Source organism: Pinus tabuliformis, chromosome 5_1 (assembly GCF_031772625.1).
Source record: "Pinus tabuliformis cultivar Carrire ecotype Pingquan chromosome 5_1, CPIR1, whole genome shotgun sequence".
Taxonomy (NCBI): Eukaryota; Viridiplantae; Streptophyta; class Pinopsida; order Pinales; family Pinaceae; genus Pinus; species Pinus tabuliformis.
Window position 1 is genome coordinate 249,939,369 of NC_142305.1, and position 23,994 is coordinate 249,963,362.

The 23,994-nt window shown below is 39.1% G+C and overlaps 1 protein-coding gene across 4 annotated transcripts in view; it reads left to right on the plus strand.

Annotated features, from left to right (window-relative positions):
• Nucleotides 1–9,501: 9,501 nt before the first annotated feature.
• Nucleotides 9,502–23,994, plus strand: part of LOC149164347 (uncharacterized) — a 309,541-nt gene continuing 295,048 nt past the window's right edge. For all 4 annotated transcript variants that reach the window (XM_089432068.1, XM_089432067.1, XM_089432069.1 and 1 more), the window contains exon 1: nt 9,502–9,691. The gene's annotated coding sequence lies outside the window, so the exon portion shown is untranslated. The remainder of the gene's footprint in view (nt 9,692–23,994) is intronic.

The following is a 23,994-nucleotide window of genomic DNA, read 5'->3' on the forward strand; positions in this document are numbered from 1 at the left end:
TTCTTCTCTTTGCTGCCTTGTGGGCATACCGAACCTCAGTTAGGACTGCTACCATATTCACACATTTCTAGTTGGTTTATGGTCTGGAAGTGATCCTTCCCATTGAATGTGAAATTCCATCGTTGAAACTAGCTATCGAACTTCTTCCTGCTACTTCCGCAGAGGAGGAGCGTATTTTACATCTAACTCATTTGGATGAAACCTGACACAATGTTGCTTTAGCCAATGAAGCTCATAAAAGATGCATCAAAGCACAATATGACAAAAGTGTCAAGCCTAGAGTCTTCTCGAAAGGAGATATGGTTCTCTTATATGACCAGGAGGCTGATAAGTTAGGTCCAGGAAAGTTCTAGCCTATGTGGCTAGTCCCATACATTGTCAAATGTGTCCTTGCAAAAGGGGCCTATGAGTTAGTAGACCTTGATGGAGTTCCACTAACATAGCCTAGAAATGGGCTGTACCTCAAAAAATACTATGCTTGATCCCATGCATAGTACACTATGTATATACTATTTATAGGTGTGTTGAGTGTGTTTTTCAGAGTTTCCCTTGGTTTCTGTTGATTATTTTTACTTTTGTATTACAGATGTCAACCTCTCTCGAACTGTATATTGGTTATGTCGATAGTGCTAGCCGTAGTACTCAAAATCTATCCTCCACAGCTTGGGCTATCTTTGCTCCAAATGGCGAGCTAATGAGCATGCAAGGGATTTGCATTGGTCGCTCTACCAACAACATTTTTGAGTATAACACAATGGTTGAGCTACTATCTGATGTTATTTCACATGGTATCCATTGTAAAGTTATCAGGCTTGACTCACAACTCATATATTACAACTCGCTAATATTTATTTAGTGAGAAATCCCTCCATCCTTCGCATGGTTTTGAGAGTGCGTCTTTTGGAAAGACATTTTTATTTCATACGATATGAACATATTTCTAGAAATCTTAACACGTTAGCAGATTCCCTAGCTAATTTTGTTTTAGATAGACATTTACAACAAATGTAGATAACTTTCAATTCACATCACATCATATTGAAAGGAGAATAGGAACTAGGAAACACACACACACACACTCTCTCTCTCTCTCTCTCTCTCTCTCTCTCTCTCTATATATATATATATATTAAGTTTGGTTTTACAAAATTTGTGCCCCGAGACACATATGGCTACATTGGCCATATAAAAACTACATGTAAAACATCTAAGTAGACAAACCAGTGGTGCCCATGATAAAACAATACTGGATGAGTTATCTTCTGCAATAATTGACCAATACGACTAGGCACTCTAATAGTGCGTTGTTGAAGTCGCAATGGACGTTGATCGACCACGGTCTCATCGATCCCGTGTGTCAGACCTTCCATGTGGTGCTCCACCTCTGATAGGATCTCAACTACCTTAAGATCCCGTAGCGCATCTGGTCCTACCGTAGTGACCTGTACTGGTTCCATGCCCTCCTCGTGTGGTTGTCTCTATGTGCGAAAAAGATATGTAGCACCTATTGGTTGAATGGGTCTAATATCGACATGAAAACATCAAATAGTTTAGTCTCGGAAACATCAGAAAAACACAAAAAATCGTAAAAATTTCAAAAACTTAATGGTCAAAGTATCTTACCTAAAGCATCCCATTTCTCACCCTTAGGAAACTCGAGCTCAGGATCATTACGAAAATCCATCCCTGCGTAAGGATAATCATCAATAATGATGAACTGTCTGCATAACCACCCAAAGAAGGCTGGTGAAAAGTTGATCATTGATGGACCTGCATGTCGGCTCATGTGGTCTATCCACCTCCTCATCCGTGGGATACTCGGATCAATGGGCTCGAGTAAAATCCACTGAGGCTACAATAATGGTAGCTGCTCTAGAGAAAAAGAGATTAAGAACACGCCATAGTCGAAGTTCTTCAACTTCCCCTCCTTTTCTTTAGTAAGTTGTTCCTTCAAATTGACCAAGACACCCTCGCTCCAGTTGAATACTGTTGTCTCTAGACACTCTATCCCATACTGCATGTATGATTTGCTCACTACATGTAGTGTTGAGTTGTTTGCCAATCTTGAAATAATGAACAAGATCGTTCTCAAAGGTAATTGGGTCACATCCTTTATGTTAATCTTTCCATCCCTAATAGGAAGGGCTCGAGGTCTACAATAGGTAGCGATATAGTCTTTCACCGTCTCATCACCACTTCTTCCACCTAGAAGAGACATGGGGACACCTCACTTTGAAAATCCTATCAGAAAGTAAATATCCTCTGCTTGTATCTCGAGTAGATTTTCCCCAAACCTGAACGCTTGTGCCTGAATATCCCATGAATAGACAAGGTATTTCAACAACTCTATCTGTTGCCTCATACCAGGAAGCCAGAAGAATTTTAATAACCCACAATTTTTAAGTGCTTGGATGGTGGAAGGGTCATTTTCCGCATTCAAATCTTGTTTCTCATGTTCTCTTTCTCTCCAAATGAATGTCATTTTGTGTAAATGGGTACCTAAAACATCAACAAGAAATCCATTAGGCTCTTTCCCATGTAAAAAAATCTGACAAAATTTGAGGCAAAACTGAAAGGAAACTTGAAGAAATGCACCCAATGCACCCGAGCAGTGCTTTCCAGAGCGTTGCACCTCTGTCTGTAGTGTTTCTCTACCTAGGTGCAATGCCTTTTTCGACACAGGGGGGTGCGTTAGTCCCAAGGCATTTTTTATGAACCCCAGGGGACTCAAAACCTTGAAAATTTTGCATGAAAACACAAAAATTAACCGTGGAAAGATGGAGAAAGGTTTTAGTTCCTACCTAGAAGTGACGACACTTTAAATGGCTCCCTGGATTGGCCGGAATCAACGATATAAGATTGAGGGAAAACGGGTTCCAAATACTCACTATTGAAGGTAAAATGTGAAATAGTGAAAATGAAAAGTCATTGAGTATTTATGGTCATTTTCTCATTATTTTATTCATTTTTGGTATTTTGACCTAGATATGATTTGTTTTTACTATGAAACAGGTATGTTTAATCCTTCTTGTGGTGTTTTGAGCAGGTCGACAGTTGTTAGCAAGTTTTTTTTTTTTTTGAACATGTTACTTTGACCAAAGAGTATACTTTTATCTCTTTTTCGAACTCTATAAACCTACGAAAAAGGAACCCCCATGGAGTCCTCTTTCAGCTCTTTTCAGACTCCCAAAATATGAAAATATTACCGAGCACTTGTCTTTTCGAACTCGTCAAAGTAAATGAAAATACTAGGGTTTGTAGATTTCTGTGGGGTTGATTTTGAATCTGAGATGTCGGAAATTCCACAGTAGTCATTTTTTAATGTCAAGGTTTCGAGTCTATACCAAGACTCATCGTCGGGACAAAGGTCGATGAGTAACAAAAGAGAAATGGAGTAATAAATAGAGAGCAATCAATAGAATGAGTCGACAGAGAGATGAAAGCTAATAATATGTTACCTTAATTTTTTTATTAATACTATAGTATTGTATTATTAAATTATTTTATTTTGATTTGGTTAAATCAAATTATGATTATAATGTTTTTATATACAAATATTGATTCAAATACCTTAACCTATTAAATATATTAATATCTATAAAAAACCATTATAGTATGCTAATGTATTTGATAATTGATTGAATAGATTTGAATTACTATGTCTTATTCAAATCTATTCCATCAATTATTAAATACATTAGCATACTATAATGGTTATTTATAGATAGTAATATATTTAATAGGTTAAGGTATTTGAATCAATATTTGTATATAAAAACATTATAATCATAATTTGATTTAATCAAATCAAAATAAATAAATTAATAATACAATACTATAGCACCCCAAGGGTTAGCTCAATTGGTCGAGTCCCTGTTGTTAAGTATCTCGCCGATAGGGAGGTCACAGGGTCAATTTTTCTCGATGCCCTTGGGGTTAGGCCCTACTAGTCTGGCTGATGGGCTTTAAAAGATCCTCTTTGGGGTTGATCTGCCCAAATTTTCCAATGGGAAAAAAAATACAATACTATAGCATTAATAAAAAATTTAAGGTAACATATTATTAGCTTTCATCTCTTTGTCGACCCATTCTATTGATTGCTCTCTATTTATTATTCTATTTCTCTTTTGCTACTCCTTGACCTTTGTCCTCACGATGAGTCTTGGTATAGACTCGAAACGGTAAATGAAAAGACGTCTACTTAGTATAAGTTTAACCCTTTTCTAGACTGAGATAGACTAACTACGAAAAATGAATACTTTAGTCGAACATAGCTAAGAGGTTCTCTTGGGCATTGTTTTCTACCTTTTCAGACCTAAGGGACTATCTACGAAAGGGGACATCTAGAGTTGTCTTTTTCGCCTCTTTTTCAAACTCTCTAAACATGAAAAAGATGTCAAGTTTTACCTTCGCTGGACTTGTAAAAACATCAAATAGTGATGGACTCATTGATCATGATGAGGCCGAACCACCCCTTCTTAGGGTTCGTTAAACATACTCATATGGATTGATCTAAAGGATGAACTTACAGATAAAGCATATGTTTTCCTCCTCAAGCTTGTTAAAAAATAAAGAGGTACTGACCAGTATGGTTGGGGAAATCGGGAAAACAAGGGATTCCATTTTGTTAATGGCAGCGAGTCTCTCTTGAACATGACACTCTTCCAATTCATCTTTGTGGTTGTTGGGTTGGGTAATCTACTTGCCTTTTGGTTATCATATCGTTTTCAGAGCCTCCATTTCAGTTTTGGGTCAATGTTGCCAGCTCCATTGAGTGTCACCGTGTGTTCAAGAGAAGTCATTCAGTTGATCTTTACTACAATACTCCTAAGCCTTCATTTCATGTCTGCCTTTCCTGATCTAGTTCCATGTCAGCATAATTCTGATCATTTTGTCTCAATCTTGATACCTGTTTCATGTCGTTGATGGAAGATACATCAAGGCCCTTCTGCAACAGGTCGCTTCCTGCTGACATCAACACATCATCTAGGAAGTTGACTTAGAAACACCCATCGGTACGTTGGTGCTTGTATACATCAATGACAAGTTTCCTCGCTCTTGGTGATAGGTTTACATCAATGGCCTTCGACCGAAAGGTTTTGTGTGGTGTTCGACATCAACTCATTCATTCACACCATATGGATTGTACTATAGTACCTTGAGAGCCATTAACATCATCGATGGTTTCTCTCATGTCTATTAACGACTTACATCATTGGTCGGTAATCAGATGGTGTCTACCATGTTCGACTTCAGCTCATTGATTCACATGGTTAAACTCATACATTGGTTAGTCGTGTGAACGAGATAGAAGACCCCAGATCTAGTTTCATCCATCTAGGCTGCGATTTCAGGAGTTATACAAAGATCACAATGTATGATGGTCGTGATCATATAGATAGTCATCCAGTCATGGGTCCACCAATTGCATCTGTGGACGCGTATTTTGATCATTATACATGTTATGTTAACTTATGAGCTGAGTATGGGTATGCCTCCCTCAACAAACAAAGATGTCATGTTGTAAATGTATTGTAATAGATGAAGCTCGTCGGTTGTCCTTGATCTTGACTTGTCACAAGGTAAAGCACTTCATTCATCAGTCATCATCTCTGATTTTGCGCTTTAGGGGGCATTCTGTTATAGGCCAGTTTTTCACATCCAATCAATGGGCCTCTTAATGGGATTAATCAACATCCTATTCCCCCTTATCACCATCTTGCACAAATCCCTAACCATGTTTCCTTCATCCCCCATAATTTCAGACCTAAACTGCATCATCTAAGCCAGTTTTAGGACCAACGATCCCTGTATGTCTACTGGGGTGCAATCACCTACAGGTTGCTCCATTGTGGCCTGTGTTGGTCACCAACAGGTTGCTCCCCTTTGCACCTGCGTTGGTTCCAGAAATCCGTGAGAATAATTGGGATTCCGGGAGCTTTCCCTTTTAGGAGTTTCTAGAAGTTGTTTCAACTACTCACCTTGGATAAAACATTTGAATCCTATCCTTCCCTAATTTGGAGTTTTCACTGCTTATCCTTTGATCCTATCCCTCCATCAAAGGTGGATCTCAAACCCTAGATTAGTAATTGGAAAAGAACTCCCAACTTACCCTACTTCTCTATATATTCCAAGCCTTCTATGTGGTTGGGGGTTGGATTCTGGAGAGTGATTATGTCCTTATGTTGTTGTAGTGAGTAGTCATCATCTCATGCATTTAGGGTGATTGGAGGTGCATATTGTAACAAGGAAAGGACAAGTCAACAACTTGGAGGAGCTCTTCTACAAGATCAACTGCTACTTATGGTTGTAATATCGTTATATTAATGCAAAAACTTCATTGTTTTCCTATATGTGACATTGTTATTTCATATGTTTCAATACCATGTTGATCTATTGAATGGAGTATTTAGATGATACTCCATAGATCTCATAGTTTCTTGGTTTGTGTTATCTGACTGTGCAGGTTCTAATTTTGGCATTCGGAGCTAGAATTGGAGATTCCAAGCTAAAAAGGATTGAAGTGTGTGAATGATTCCATATATGCCTCACTTTGCCATCTATTTACTTTAAGGAAAAGAATTGTGTTCCTTGTCTCTCTGTTGTTCTAAATTAGCCACTGACCTAGGGGAGATAATTTTGTCCGAAATCGTAAATCCCATATAATAAATTGGCGACTCTGCTAGGGAACATAGTATTCTCTTGGTGGTTTCCTTGTCCATTGTGTTTGATTACCTCCTTGACAGACCTTTGTTGTATCATCCAACCAAGAACAAACCTAGGAAGTGATTTCATTGAGCCTTTTTTCCAATTTTTGTGCCGAAATTCTCTTTCCCAGTCCCAATGCATCTCCTGTGCCTTTAATAGAGTGTTTCACCGCACGTTGGCCCACTATGTAGCAACGTTGCAACGCACTGGTGGCTCTTTTGCACCAACGTTGGCCCCTATTTTTGCATAAAATTTTCCTTAGTTCTTGAGCCTCTCTTTGAGCCACTTGAGTATCTCGTGGTCTCTCTAAAGCCTCTGTTTGGCTTGCATTTGTGTTGTTTGCCTTTGGTAAGAATTGGTTTTGATTTGTCTTTGTTCTTACCATTTGGTCTCTTGCAAACTGGTTTCATTTGATTGTTGATCGCTTAGATGAATTGTTGTTTTAGTCCTCATTCTGAAAAGTGTAATTGAATCAGTAATTGAACATTTGCATCTTAGTTTTCTTCATTTCGAAAATTAAGTGCAGTGAAAAGAAAAAAAATTACATTTCCATTTAGGGTTTTGCATGTATATTAGTGTAGGAACAGTTGCATCGAAAAGGGAAATTTCATCTTGCATCTTGTTTGCTGCATATTGTGTGTTGCATCTCGATTATTTTTTCCCTTCCTTAGCTAGATTTTCATTTAAAGAGAAAATATTTCTATTTTCTCATGCTAGATTTGCATTTTAGGATATTCAGGTGACAATGTTGGTGAGCCCCAAAACTGAAACATAATCAAAGATTAACAGTAAAATTTATTGAATCAACATAAGGAGCATTTGTAACATTAACACAAACATTTAGAGGTTTAGGCTAGAGACGTGTTCCAGCGTCGTTAAACGTAGGAGTTGTCATTGTTTGCTAGCGTTGCATCCCGGGGGTGAAATATCATTCCACGTATGTGAGTGTATAGGATCGTACTCCACGTACCTTTGGGTATATTGGTGCGGCTCCATGCATGTAAAGTATATGGGAATGCTCTCATCAAATGATTATGCATTAGATAACCCTACTACAGACCCACCTTACCAACCATTAGTATTATACTAACGTTGACTCAAAATGCGATATTATTTTATTTTATTTTAAGTTTTTAAGACGTAAAAGTTAATGCAAGGTCATATATATATATATATATATATTCTTTACACTACACACTAATTTCTACTAACTAACAAACCCATGGTAATTTTAAGCTTCTCATCAAAGCCGCAGGGTCATGGTTATAAACCAAATATTTCAATATGCATATTAGCTATATATATAATTCCATTAATAATGTCTTTCAAATTCAAACTATGATAGAGATTTATAATTCTTTCACTATTTAATATGAAATTGGCATGTAATAATACTTTTAAAAATATATTAATAATGAAAATAAATATATATATATATATATATATAGATATTTTAAAAATATTAATAACAAAAATAATTCTATATATTATACAAAAATAAGTGAAATTAAAAATTTCTTATAGTTAAAATATTTGATTAATGTGCATTAAAATCTAACATTGATCCATTTCATCTTAACTTCAGATCTACTTAAAAAGAGCAAGAGGAATCAAATATTTTGAGGTGCAAACTTTTCATGGAGATTTACACTAAAAAAACAGAAATTTGATTCCTTTTTGGTAGACCTTGAGTTAAAAATTAAAATATATCTGTGCTCATGTGTGTGTATACATGTAATTACATGTAATTAAAATTAAAATTCAGCATATACATGTAATTACAATTAAAATTGGGCATATACATGTAATTAAAATTAAAATTCAGCATATACATGTAATTACATGTATTATTTTTATTATTATTTTGTTAGGTAATGTGAGTCCTAAGATGACTAGCATGGTTAACCCGTAGCTTGAGTCACACCTAGGAGCTTGAGTCATTGTAACCTAGGAATATCTAAGCTGCCAAAATCACATATTTGGCCACCTTAGCATGAGTATATTTTTTTCCACGAAATTTAGAACTGATGACCTTTTCACCACAGAGTGTCTTAATAGAACATCCTGTCACCATCTATTTTATGCTCACTGAACAATTATTAAAATAATAATAAAATAAAATATATATATATATATATTTTAATTTTAATTTTTAATTTTTTATATAAAAATGTGAATTTATATAAATATAGTTAATATTAATAAGACTTAGCATACATCCATCTTAATGCTAGATTTATTTTACACTAAAAAGAAAATTTGTATTTTAAAATTTGATTTTTTTAGTGTTTGATAAAACGGAAGTTAAATAAATGTATATTAATTTTAAAATATAAAAATATAAATAATTATAAAGAAAAAATTATATATTGTTGTTACAACATAAACTTTTGTAATCCAATTGTTCTTTAGAATCAATGGACTTACAATTTTGATATTACTCAACTTATATAAAATGATTTGTCCTCTAAGGTTAATTGAACTATGTCACTTTGATATGAAATTCTTTACTCATACCAAATACCCTTGAGGTATTGAACTAATAATAACAATTTTGAAATGTCATCTGAAACCGGCAAAACCAAATAAACTCTAATAAAAAAAACTCGCCCCCGAGTGGCCCCCTTGCAAACCAAAAACACCGCAAAATGTAGGCGATAGGCCTTCCTATTGAAACAGAAATGTCAGGTTGACACCTGGCATGCATATTCGACTGGCTTCACTTCCGGGTTTCCGTCCGTATCTGTAGTGATTTCTTTTTATTTGGCCTAATGCCTTTTTATTATCTATCGTACAAAATTCCGCCGTGTATGCTTGGTGCACAGGCGCAAGTTTTTGCATTAGGCCAAATATATACGTTACGGGGCGGAACTCTTCATCGAAGAAATCCCACGTTCACGGCAACGGCTGGAACATAAATTTGCCACAGATTTAGGAAGCAAAGGGAAGGGCTGATTTTTCCTGTTATCAATTTTGGGCCATGGTAAGAGTCTTCCTATTCCCATATTTATTTCGTTTATTTTCGTTTCATGAAGATATCGGTTGTGGATCGAATACCCAGACCTGCATCCTCAGAGATGGATCTCTGATCTGATTTGATAGAAAACGAGTTCATTTTTGTTTTTGTTCCCTTTTTTCTTCTCTGGCTTCACCCTCTTAAATTGAAATCAACCGCAGGTTTGCAAGATACAGGGGAGTTTGCGTTATTTTATCACAAGCCCCTTTTCTAAATATTGAATTCTGCTAATCATTTGATTGCGCTATTAAGTTTGAAGGAAAATTTAATCCCAAAACTCAACAAATGCTTAGTTAAAAGATTCAGAAGACCAAAGTTTTCAGAATATACAGACAAGGCTCTAAATATGGAGTTCTGTTAATCATCTGATTGCGCTATTAAGCCTCAAGGAAAATTTGATCCCAAAAGAATGTGGATATACGGCTCTAAATTTTGACTACTACTAATCATTTGATTGCGCTATTAAGTTTGGAGGAAAATTTGATCCCAGAACTCAACAAATGCTTAGTTAAAAGCTTCAGAAGACCAAAGTTTTGAGTGAGAATATAGAGATAAGGCTTCAAAAAAGAGTGACGGAAATATTTGATCCCAAAACTCAACAAATGGTTAGCTAAAAGCTTCAGAAAACCAAGATTTTGAGTGAGAATACAGAGACAAGGCTTCAAAAGCTGCAAAGAGTGGCGGGAATACGGGAAATTAATGAAATCCCGTTAACTCATTGACCTATTATGGAAACCGGGAATCAAGCAATAATGATATTTTTACATCATGCAGTGGAAGGAATTTGCATTAGACTCGTTTCACATCAGGTGGGCAGTTGTCGTGTTAATGGGAACCTGTCCAGGAGATCCGTTTCTCGTTCCGTTTTCGTTCACATTGCCATTCCCATATTGAGTCTGCATTAGTACATTACTAATCGATTTTATATTCATAATATACACGGGGAAAGATGGAGTGTTCATGCTTCCTCCCCTGAAACCCTATAACGCTGTTTTAGCCCTGTTTGTCGTTCCTTTTCTATTTCATTGTCTGTTAGCCACGAGAGGTGAGCCGGTCGGTGAAAGCGGAGAGTTGCTATGCCCCCCACCGGCTTTATACTAATGAAGGTGGCATGTTTGCCCTTCAACTAGGTCGTTGTTTCTTGTTTCGTGTAACACAGGTTAATTGATATAACTATTGAAGGGGCTTCCTATTGCAGCATGTTCTAGCCTTTGTTAAGGTATGAAATTAATCAAATTCCCATGATATAGCTTGTCTCAAATTGTATCTGAACAAACTTGTATTGATGTATTTAATAAAAGTATCTTTCTTCTAATAATCTGCTATAACAGACAATGCAAGATTGCATTAGGGCCGTTCAGGTTGCTAAATTTAAGAGTGGAATTCAAGCTTCAAGCTATTTAAAGTGGTCACCACTTACATAAAACCTTAAAGAAAACTCTTGGGGTCGTTTAACACTTCCTGATGCAAGAGTAAATTAGAGTAAAACAAACATTGAAGAATGCGTTATAGTAAAAGCAAGATAAAACTGCTTAAAATAGATCATGAGACATTTCAACAACAAACAAACAAATACTCTGATTAATCCGGCGTAAAATCAAAAGAAAAATCTACGTAAAATTATTTCAGTTATCTTTCTCCATGAAATGACAATTAGAAGTTTTGCTTTGAAAAACCCAATGCGGGAAAACCGGTGCAGCATATAACGGGTTTTATTATTAAGCATATTTTGAATACAAGTAGGGTGCCAGAAATGGCTCACCCTTCAGAAAATTTCCTTGGTAGTAGAACCTCTCTCCGAAGACAGATATTCCGCAAATCAGCAGCTGGATGAACAATTCCACAGTGACTCTGATTGTTCCTTGTGTTGGACAGCGAAAGCTGCTGCAAACACTCCTCTTTGGAACTGCATCACCCTCTCTAGGCTAATTTGCTCTCAGTTTGCCCCACAGACTTCCTTAGTGCAACCTCTTCAGCCCAGCGTCAGCCTCTATAGCCCTTTGCGCTATCCGCGTCAGCCTCTGCGGCTTTTTGCGTCAGCTTCTACGTCCTTTGCGCTGGCCTCCTTAGCCTCTGCGTCAGTCGTCCTAGGCTCTGTGCTGCCTCTTCCGGCTCTTTGCTGCCTCTCTGATATGTATTCTTCGGCCTCTTGACGAACTGCCCCTCATTGCAACTGACCACTTGTTCGATTTCCTCAGCTAACCTCGCCCTAGAAAGTCGAACTGACTAATCTCTCTTTTTTGGTGTGTCTCCAACTGACCCTCAAGCATTCTTTTATACTTTTCCTGTTGACGATTCAACGATCGAGATTAAGTCCCTAATCAACGACTGAGATTAGATCTGCCTTGATCCTCGTTATTTAGAACTTTCTCACCTATATTATATTAATACACATTAATATTTTAATTTTCCTAAGTTTAGACTCAGGGTCTCATTAAAAATATTAATTATTTTAATATCTCTTCATCCTGGTGGAATTTCTCCAAATGATTTCTGGGTCTTGGAGATCTCATGCGCTTTAGCCTCTCCACCAATTTTCATGGCTAGAGCACATCCGATGCTACCAAAAATCAACACTCCCTCTTAGTGAGGAATGTGCTCTAGTAATGCTTCACTATAGAAACATCACACTGATCCTCCGCATCGGTACCTATGCTGATGCTTGGCCTGCTGCCTCACATCCACTGCACTGCTGCCCATGACACTAACACTGCCACTGACACGGCTACATCTTTACTGCAGCTCCCTCTCAACATGCTGCCCATAGCACTGCCACTGCTAACTGTTGCACTGCAACTCAGTTACCGAGAAGTAGGTAACTGACTTCCCCCAAATACCGACATCCCGGTCAGTCTGGAAGCCTCGTGATGCTGAAGCTACCTCAACTGCTATCTTGTGCTCCCTTTGCTGCCACTGTGCTGCTGCAAACACTTCTGTGCCTCTCGCATTGCTGCAACCTCCACTGCACTGCTAAAGACTTCTGGACTCTAGCATTGCCTTGCCGCTCCATCACACCTTGCTCCACTCGACATCTGTCATCATGCTACTGTCGTTAAGGGCTCCGTAGCCGCATGTGATCCAAGAGTTTGGGTACCTCAATGATCCTGCCCCTCTTCTGTAGTCCTCTCGACTACAACTCAATATCTCCCCACCTCTTCTCTAGAGGCGCATGAGCACTCATGGCACAATCGTCATCAGTCTCGACATCCCTCTTCGCCTTTGCTAGAGTTGCCTTTGAGTCGGAAGCTTCTCCCTTTCCTTTCTTCCTGGGGCACTGAGAGGCATAATGTCCCAACTCCCCACAGTTGAAGGACTTGACCTTGGAGATATCTTTTTTCTTCCTCTTCCCTTGCTGTCCTGCAGATGCTAGAGATACATCCTCCTCCTCCTCTTTCTTGACTTGAACTCCCTTACCGCTACTCCCTGCCTTGGTCAACCTCCTGATCTCTTCTCGTCGAAGAGCTACCCACATCTCCTCCCAATTGGGGAGAGTTGCTCTGCCCAAAATGCTTTGGACAAACGTCTCCCAATCCTTGGAGACTACATTCAGAGCAGTGCTGACCATAAACTTTGGATCCGGTGTAGACCCCACGGAAGTAAGTTGGTTGCGAATTCCTTGCAATTTGAGGAGGATGTGATCTATCTCCTCCCCTTTCTGCATCTGATATGACCTCAGTTGATTCTCCAATAACATCTTCCGCTGCATGGAAGAGCCTTGGTATAAGGTGGTCAGCGTCTGCCACATTTCATTTGCTGTGGTCTTCTCAGCAATATGTGGTATGACAGGATCTTTGACCTCGTCTAGGATCATGCATTTCGCCTTCGCCATGGCCTCCTCATACTTCTCATTTGCATTTGGGTCAACTAGGACAGCTACGGTTTTCAAGGCATAGTCCTTGATGCGATGTTTATCCAAGATTGCCAGGATCCTGGCCTTCCAGATGACAAAATCAGAAGCCTTGTCCATTCTGTCTTGATCCCTCAATCCATTCACTGCCATCTCTGCTCCTCTTTTAAACTCCCTCTGAGTCTCGACTTCCCTCTCTCCAATCCTTCGACCAACTATCGAATCACTCCTCTGAGCTCTCTAATCCTCTTTTGCCACTGCAACTCGGATCTAGATTTCTTGGCTACAAATCAATCAAGGTAGTGCTTCCCTTTACCTTGGTTCCGTCTCCTTAGACACTGTTTTGCACAGACAGAAACAGTGTCCCACTAGCTCCTCAAATCACAATCTGCCCAGCTCCCTTAGCCTCTGCAATTGAAGAATTTGAGCTCATCTGGCTCTGTGCAATTACAGTGAGAGCTGGATCAGCTCCTCCTGGCTTCAACGTTGATCCTTCCTGACTGAGAAAGATGACCGGGCACTGCGTAGGCCTGATCTGCCCCCCTTCTGCTGGCCTGGACTGCTGACGCAGCTATTGCGTGGGTCCCTCCCAGCTACTGCGTCTTCCCCTCCTGGCTCAGAATGCTGACGCAGGCTCTGCGTGAGCCTTCGCGTCACCGTCTTTGCACTACGTCACTCCTCTTGCCTCTTTAGCTTTGGAACAACGCTGTCTCTCGGGACAGCTGCTTCTCTGCTGCAAATCCTCAGATTTCTTCTGCTGGTGTCTTCAGTCCTGCTTGATCTGCAATCGCTCTGATACCATTCTAAATCTAACACATCAGAAACCCCTACTGCAATATCTAGTTTACTATCTCCTACTTGTTCTTTACATTAACAAGTTATTTATTAACATAAACATTGAAGTAAACGCAATTGCGACCTTCATAAATATACAGATCAACAACTGAAATAAACTGAGACAACATAAGGGACACTCTTATTTTTGGACAATCGTCCCGGAAAAACCCAACGCTGGAAAACTGGTGCAGCATATAGAGGGTTTTATTAGTAAGTAGATTTTGAATACAACTAGGGTGCCAGAAATGTCTCACCCTTTAGAGAATTTCCTTGGTAGTAGAACCTCTCTCCAGAGACAAATATTGCGGCAAATCAGCAACTAGAAAACAACCCCACAGTGACTCTGGCTGTTCCTTGTGCTAGATAACGATCGCTGCTCCAAGCACTCCTCTGGAACTGCGTCACCCTCTCTAGGCTAATCTGCTCTTAGTCTGCCTCGCAGACTTCCTCAGCGCAGCCTTTTTAGCCCAGCGTCAACCTCTATAGCCCTCTACGCTGTCTGCGCCAGCCTCTGCGGCTTTCTACGTCAGCTTCTGCGTCCTCTGTGTTTGCTTCTGCAACTTCTGCATCCTCTGCGCTGGCCTCCTTAGCCTCTACGTTAGTCCTCCTAGGCTCTGCGCTGCCTCTTCCGGCCCTTTGCTGCCTCTCTGATATGTATTCTTCGGCCTTCTGCCGATCTGCCCCTCACTGCAACTGATCACTTGTTCGATTTCCTCAGCGAACCTCTGCCCATAAAATCAAACTGACTAATCTCTTTTTTCTTGTGTGTCTCCAACTAGCCCTCAAACATCCTCTTATACTTTTTCTGTTGACGATTCAACGGCCGAGATTACATCCCTAATCAACGACTAAAATTAGATCTGGCTTCATCCTCGTTATTTAGAACTTTCTTACCCATATTATATTAATACACATTAATATTTTAATTTTCCTAAGTTTAGACTTAGGGTATCATTAAAAATATCAATTATTTTAATATCTTTTCATCTGGGTGGAATTTCTCCAAACGATTTCTGGGTTTTGGAAATCTCATGTGCCTTAACCTCTCCACCAATTTTCATGGCTAGAGCACATCCAATGCTACCAAAAATCAACAGATACAAGATTCTAGAGTTTAGGAATTTTTTCTCAAGAACCAAGGGACACACACATGCTCTCTCAAGTAGACAACCATGTCCTATGTGTGTGTGTATATATATATTGGGGCAGACAAACACATCCACAAAGAAAAGATAGCAACATATTGCAAAAAAGGGCACCATTATGCTACAAGGACTGCTAGAGTAGGAGCGTTTTTTCGTGATTGACATCTTTATGATCTTTTGAGGGGTAGGTCCAGGAGCAGGAGGTTGAAGGGACACCTCAAGCACCAAAGGGTTAATGGACGCTCACTCCCTCTCACACACGCACTGCACTCAAGGAGACAAACACATTCACACACACACACTCAGGTAGACGAACACATCCCATATATATATGCTCCTGGAAACCCTCGAGGACTTCCTCTCATTTTGAGCATGGTACCCAAGGTAAACCCTAAATTCTTCAGGTTACAAGGCCAATCAACAACATAGCTTGAACCATTACAACAATATACACATTATGAGCTTAACATGTCACTTGTGTGAATTAAACTCAGGTGGCGAGGTTAACATCATTCCTCTCAACCACTTGAGATAAACCCAATTGACAAACACATTCACAAAACCAAGATATCACCATATCACAAAAAATGGCGCCATCACGTTACAAGGAGCATCATAGGAGGAACATTTTCATGATTGACATATTTAATACTTTTTGAGGGGCGGGTCCAGGAGCAAGAGGTTGAAGGAACACCTCAGTAGGCATGGGGTCTTTCTTTCCTCTGTGAGCTAAAGAAAGAGGTTTGAGCTTTTTAACCCTTGGCACTCTCATCTGAGCCTACTTCCAACCCTAGTTTTTCTGCTTCCGCTTTTCCTTATTGTTTATGTCCCATGGGATGCCACTAACAGTGGGCATTGCTTTAGTCGCTAATGAAATTTTGTAAATCCCTTGCCCAATTTTGACTGTTTTGGCCTGATTCTGGATCCGCATAGAACAAGTTGCAATGTTTTTGAGAATCTCAATTAAGTAAAATTGTTTTATTGGGCAATCTTTTCACAGTCTGTTCACTTCTCTAATTGTTTGCTACAATTTTTTTTGTTTATTTGGGGCCCATTTCAAAAGCAGTGGCGTTTGTCTGTTCACTTCTCTAATTGTTTTCTACAACAATTTTTGTTTATTTGGGGCCCATTTCAAAAGCAGTGGCGTTGTCTTTTCACTTTTATGATGGATTGCGACAACAGTCTGTATTTTGGGGCTCATTACAAAACTAATAACGTTATCAATCATGGTTATCGAAAAATAAAATCACTGGTATTTTTATTCTCTAAAAATATATATGCAGCGGAATTTAAATCAAATAGATCAATCACACATTGCAAAAATAATTCATCCACAACAATTCTCTGTCATCTATTAATCTAGAAAATATGGGTTTTCAACCCATAGAGATACAAAGAAAAATATAATAATTGGAACTTGTAAGTCGGACCCCACAGGATGAATTCAACCCAAGGAATTTGACCTCCTAGAAATTGGCCTCATAAGCAATTCATCCTGAAAGAAATTGACCCCATTGATCACTAGAAAATTGGCCTTTGTGCCCAACAACTCGTCCCTAACAATTTGGACTCTCCAGCAACTGTGCTTCACTTCAGCAACTTGGCCCTGCAATCTCCACAGCTCGGCCTCCTAGATTCACCCTCAAATTCTCCCGTACTTCTCCTCCTCTGCACTTCAGTCTACTGAGCCACTCACACTAGAGAAAATCGCTCTCTCTTGTTGTGACTCGCTCTCTTGAGTTCTTGTGTGTCTTCACCTCTTCACTAGGATTCTTTTATAATCTTCATTAAGCCCAAATCCCTAACCCTAATCTCCCTTCTAGAAGATCTTGGAGATCAATGGTTGAGATTATTTCTAAGTCACTTAAATAATTAAATTATTTATCTTTAGAAAATGACTTAATAGTCTACAATAATTGACTTTAGTTATTGTACTTTTCTTATGTTAGACTTAGGAAAGAAGGCATAAATCACTTACTCCACCAAGCAAGCACCTAAAGAGGCAATAAATCATCTTCCACATGCTAAGACACCAAGCCTACGCGGAAGACCTTCCGAACCTACCTCAAGCTTCAACATTTGCAACTGCTTTTAAAGTTTTAACTGATCATCGACAGGTTTTAGAGAGATGTTTAATAGTTGACCTGTCCCGTTTATCCACCTTATCAACAAGCTAGAGTTGCTGAAGACCTGCAACTGTTTTACAATTTTTCAAAGCACATTTGAGGAATCTTAGTGCCATAAATTCTGCACTGCTTAAGCCTGCCTTTATCTTGACAATCAATCCAGTTCCTTAGCCTGCATTTATCTTGACAATGTTTTTTATCAGAAAGATGCAGAATACATCTAGCATTATCTTTGTATGTGGACCCTGTGTGGTGCTATCAAAGAATACTACCCAGACCTGCTCTTTCTTTATCTCCAAAAATTTCCACTTTCCTCTCCTTCTACAAAATGACTGGCATCTTATAAGGTATGGACATAGATATGATTTGATGGGAACACTGGAATGGAGGAATAACATTTTCTTCAACAAGATGGGAGTTCCTTGCCAACTGCAATCTGCATCCTGTCCAACGGGTTTTTCCCTCCTTTCCTTTCAATATTTTTAACACATCCAGTTTTTCAAGCATTCCCTGACAGAAGCTCTAGTTCACTCTTAATTTATTCTTGTGATCTGCTTTATGTATGGCCACATCTCCTTTGCAGATGAATACTTTATGAGCAGATGATTAGTAGTTTCTTCTTCTTTCTGCAGAGAATATAAAATGTCGGCCCGTCTTGCTCCTATTTGTATCCTTTCCCAAGTTAAAACCTTGCTTTATATTTCCATCCACAAAAAAATGTGGGTTTTCTTTGGTGCCTTTCATTTTGCATACGAGTTTCTACCACCAATCTGTGATATCTGTCTTAGGAGAAAAAATTGCTTTGTATTTTAGTTTTGGTGAGTAGTATCCTAGTTGTTTGATTTTCGGACCAGGTCACCATGTGTTCTTTAATTCAAACACGAGTTCTATGGAGGTTATCTATATATGCATTCTGCCTATCTGCGTCCTCACCTTCTATCCCCGGTCTGTCTGCTCTTTTCCATCCCTGCTGCCAGAGGTTCGCAGTCTCCTGATCTGCTATTTCATTTAGAGTGAAAATACCTTTTCTTGTATATTTTCCATCAGTCTTCAGGTAGTTTGTGCTGATTTATGTATCCTGCCTATGGCTATACCTCAACCCTCACCTGTTTTCCTGTTCCCACTTGCCAAACCAACCAGTTGCTGATCAAAGGAAAGGCCTTGCACTAAATCATTTCAATGGGTAGACATATTCTTTGTTATTATCCTCTGACTTCTGATCCAATCTATCAGAGAACCTGGCTTGATACTTCTGTGCCATTATCTGTTTCCGTAAGCTATCATGAGTTATTACCCTCCATAAGCTTTTCGCTGCTACAGATTTCCCAAAAAAGAAAATTTTGGAGTTATTAGCCTCCATAAGCTATTCGCTGTTAAAGATTTCCCCAATTTTTTTTCTTTAGATTCCATCCTCCTCCTTCATTTGGACTAGCTACTATTTCCCTTTGACCAACGGTATCCTTTCTGTCTCTTTTTTACCTGTCCATAGGGATATGAACACCTCTTTCTAACCTTTTTCAAAACCCTGTGTGGATAAATGCTAAAATGTGCCAGAAAACAGGATTGATCTCCAGTACTGGCATGACTAAAGTCAGTCTACCCATTACTGATAGCCATTTGTTACACCAATGGTTTATCCTATTTTTTGTTTTCTCTAAAAGCCATTTCCAGTCATTTTTCCCATATCCATTACACTTGAAGGGAATCCCAAATATTCAAATCCAAATTAGAACTCAAGGTGTTTAAGATGAAGAATTTGAAGCAGCTTTCTTTCAAGTTCCGATGCCAGTGCATTAAATGAAACTGCCGATTTTAAGACATTCATTTCCAAACCTGTTGCTTGACAGTAAAGTTTTGTGCTTTTTGGCTTCCCTTATTGACCTATTGGAGAATAATAAGACATCGACAACAAACAGAAGATGTGTTAGAGATAAGTCCCTCTCCAGTGGAACTCCTCGTATTGCCCCTACTTTCTTGTGTCTAGGATTGTCCTCCTCAATCCTTTTGCTCTTATGAGAAATCACAGTAGGGAGAGAAGACACCCTTGTCTCAATCCCCTCGATGGGGTGAAAATCCTGGAAGATGAACCATTTACAACTACAAGGTTGCAAAGGTGACTGATGTGAAACACCCCATTATCCATTTCACAATAGGTAAACTGAAACCAACATGAATAAGAAGCAATCTGATATGTAGCCAACTTTACCTGTCATACACCTTTGTCAAATCTAGTTTCATTACCATACCTGGGCGTTTTTTTGGATATGATAGTGTGCAAAACTTCCTGAGCTGACCCTATTGCATCTCTTATCTGCCTGCCACCCAAAAAACCAAACTACTCCTGTGAAATTGTCTCCGAGAAGATCTTTTTGATTTGAACTACCAATACTGGCAATACTTCAGCCACAGTTTTATATATACAGTTGCATAAGGATATTGGTCTAAAGTTTAAACTCATCAAAACTCTTTGTAATGTCCTTTTTAGGGATTAGGGCTAGAAATGTGGCACTGAATTCCCCAAACAACTTTCCCTGTTTTCCCTATCTTCTCAATCACCCTTAAGAGATCCTCTCCCAGTAAATCATAAAACCCAAGTTAAAATTTCACTGGCCACCCATCTAGGCTAGGGCTTTTGTCTTTTTTAAATGAGGCTAACACAGTCTTTAACTCCTCCTTTGAAATGTCTTCTAACAACATTTGGTTGGTTTCTTCAGAAGCAAACATAGGAAAGAAAGATGTAATTACTAATTATCATTATCTCAACAAAATTAACTCTATGAGGCTCTGAATAAGTAGATTGAGAATATGACACTCCCAAATCTGCCATATCTTTGAACTTCCAAGCCTGCTATATGAGCCTTACTGCCAACCGATGTCTTCACTTCCCAAACTGTGTTTACTATGATTAGCAAATTTATGGAAAAAGGTTATATTTTCATTTCCTTTTTCCAACTTTACGGTTCTGCAGTTTATCCTCTAGACAACCTCTCCATCCAGTAATTTTTGTTAAAAACTCTCCAAATTCTTCAGCCTTTCCATCTATTTTTCCACAAATCCACCTTCTGTGTTCTGAATATATGTATCTGATAGCTTAATTTTCAATTTCCTTATCTGCTTCTTTGAATTATTTTGATGCCTATGCAGTTACAGCCTTCTTGACTTCTTTAATGCCTCAGTAAATTGAAAACTGGCTGATACCCTTGAACTTGCATCATACCCCACCCATTCCTCATTTACAATATTTACACATTCTTCCTCATTTAATCAATCAGGGTTAAATTTAAAGGGGGCTGTTGGCGTTGAATCTTGTTTATCTAACTGCAAGAGTATGGGAGAGTGATCTAATCCACTTCCCACTTCCACACAAGTTCTAATCCTGTCTACTTCCACCAATAGTGTTTCAGAGAACAGGACGTTGTAACCTCTTAGTTACACCTGCATCTCCCACTTATTATTTATCCAGGTGTGTACAATTTTGATATGTTCTATATCTTAGTAACCCCACCTCCTGCATCCTGTTTCTGAAAAAAATCTGACAAAGTGCCCTGCATTGCAATTTTTTCCTAGATCTACCAAGTGTAAATTTCAAGTCACCCACCCATTATGACCTTTTTCTGCCTTAGGCATCCCTGAGCAAATAATTCTTCGCAGAATAGCTTCCTATCCCTTATAAGGCCCATTATAGCTGATCACTAACATGCTTTTCTTTCCTGTTATTAAATCCCCTGAATTTCCATTTACAGATAGAGCTACGAATTTCCAAGCCTTTAGCAATTGGCGTAATGCTTCAATTGCCTTTTTCTTTCATCCGTAGTTTCAACTTTCTTGCCACAAGATAATTTCTGGCCTATGAATCTCCAAAAGTCTGATCAGTGCCACCCTTTTGGACAGGCTTCCCTTTGACATTTAAGGATAGACAAATCATGCGATAATCCTTGAGGGGCTTCCATTTGACATTTAGGGATAGATAAATCATTGGATAATTCTTGAGGGGTTTTGTCCTGCGCTGAGGATCCCTTTGATGGATTTTTATGCCCTTTGTTTTAACTCTTTTAGTGCCTTATCTTGTGTGTGGTGGAGGAATGATTCTCTGCCTGGGATATTGCAGTGAATTTCTTGAACAGAGTCATACCCTAAACCTTTCTCTATGTTGTCTTCATAATTCCTACTTCTACCTTTCCTAGACCTTAATATGCATCTAGGTGTTGGTTGGATACTTGGTGAATATTTCGAATCAGATTTTCGATAGTTTACCCTGTTTTCTCTTCTTTGTTTGAGAGGCAATTTGTATTTTCTTTATGCAGGGTCTTATGGGAATTAACAGGGTTCTCCTAAATTGTCTTGGCTCCAGTGAATTTACACCCCCCTACAGGGCTTCTACAAGCTTCGGTAGGAGTTCCTGTTGCCGCAAACTCTAGCAAGACTTGGAGAGGGGTACCCTACAAGGCTATTACTAGACCAAGGGACAACAATGGGGTAGTGGCCCATTGTCACCACTGCCAAAACCCCTTGCTCTTTACGGATTTTCACTAATGGGAGGAGTCTCGGTATGTGAGAAGATCACCTAATGGATATTCTAGGGTTAGGGTACAAGTGACTCAATGAGACCTTCTACAAAAAAGACACAATTTAGGCTTAGGGTTCCAATTGGAGGCAATTAGCTTTCTTGATAGAGGCCTATTGGATGAGGCACAAGATCTAGGGCTTGATTAGTAGGTTGAGTGTTGGGATGGCCAAAGGTCAAGGCATGGAGAAAGGGTTTCCAACAATGATCTTCAATAAGGATTGTTGCTACACAAACTAGCAGGCCTAGTTTGCAGGCTAAAACTAGAAGGCACAACAACAATTTCGGACAAAGGCTCATTGTCACCACAACCTATGTCCCCTTCTCTTCTCGGATTTTCACTGATGGGAGGAGTCCCAGTATGGAGGAAATCACTTAGGATGATGGATCAATGATGAGGTCTGTAGTGATTTCCAAGGCCCATTCAAAGGAGAGGCTCAATATAAGGCTTTCTTGCTTCAATGAAGCTTAATGGCTCTCCAAGAAAGACCTAAAGGTAGGAAACAAGATCTAGGGGTTTATGATGCTACAGTAAGGTTAGGTATACCTAGAGTCAAGATCTCCCAAATGATATAGGACCTCTCAAATAAGCTCTTTGAAATAAGGAATTGCTTTGGGAAATGTGTTGCCTAAATTGAGAGACCTAGGTTGGGTCCACACAAGACCTAGGGTTTATGGATAATCACGGGAGGAGGCCCTCCAAGGAGCTCACTAGGTCAAGGTGGGTAGAGAAAGGGTTTAGAATGATTTATTCCTGTTGACACCTAATCATAGGGATTGCGTGAACAACTGTAATTAATGTAAATAAATAATAGAAAAGATGGAGAGTAACCGGGAGATGAACTGAACAGTCACTCCTTCTTGTATATAATAATGAACAACCTAAATGAATAACATGATTTGATTTGAGGAGTTACCTCCTGGTCTGACATGGTATCAGAGCCAACTCCATTTTTGGCTTCCCTCTTTAATTTGTAACTCCTATTCTGGCTATTTTGCCTATTTTTCCTATGTTCTGAATCCTATGCAGATTGACATCTCTCTCACTATTATTCTGCTGATTCTGGCTAGCCTGGCAGCTTTGACGCTTCCACTAGTCTGATAGTTTCATCAGCAGAACCATACCTCCCATCCGAGAATACACAGTCGTGGTATAACGCTTCCTGTGTTTGGCAATCCATGGTATCGTTGCTTGGCATTCCATGGTAACGTTGTTTGGCATTCCGTTGCTTCCATACATCTTCGTGAACCTTAATGCCTGCTTGTAGATCTGTTAGGCTGCCGCATGCATTGATTACAGAAATAAAAGCCAATTTGTCAGGCTCTATCCTTGCGCGTTGCATTTCATAATACATCCTCAGCGCTTCCTTGCAGAATCCATTCCTGACATAACCTCTGATCATGTCATTCGATAACAAAACATTATTTTGTTTGTATTTGTGTAAATTCGTTTGAGTACATTGGATTTGGTTGCCATATGCGTTTGCCGCTGCTGAAACTTGTCTCTTCTTCTTCACTTTAATCACCCACTGCTGTTTAACTGCTGCCACAACAGTGAAGGTGGGAGTGGGACGAGGGCCATAAGAATAGAAAGTATAAGAATGAGTACGCAGACGTAAGGGCAGATGCGGAAGCGTGTATTTATTGAACGAAGTTTCATTCGCAGTTGGAGATGAAGATTGGGAAAATGGCGAACAATTCATTGTGAGGAGGCGGCCTACGATCATACCACCATTATTCACTCATTTATC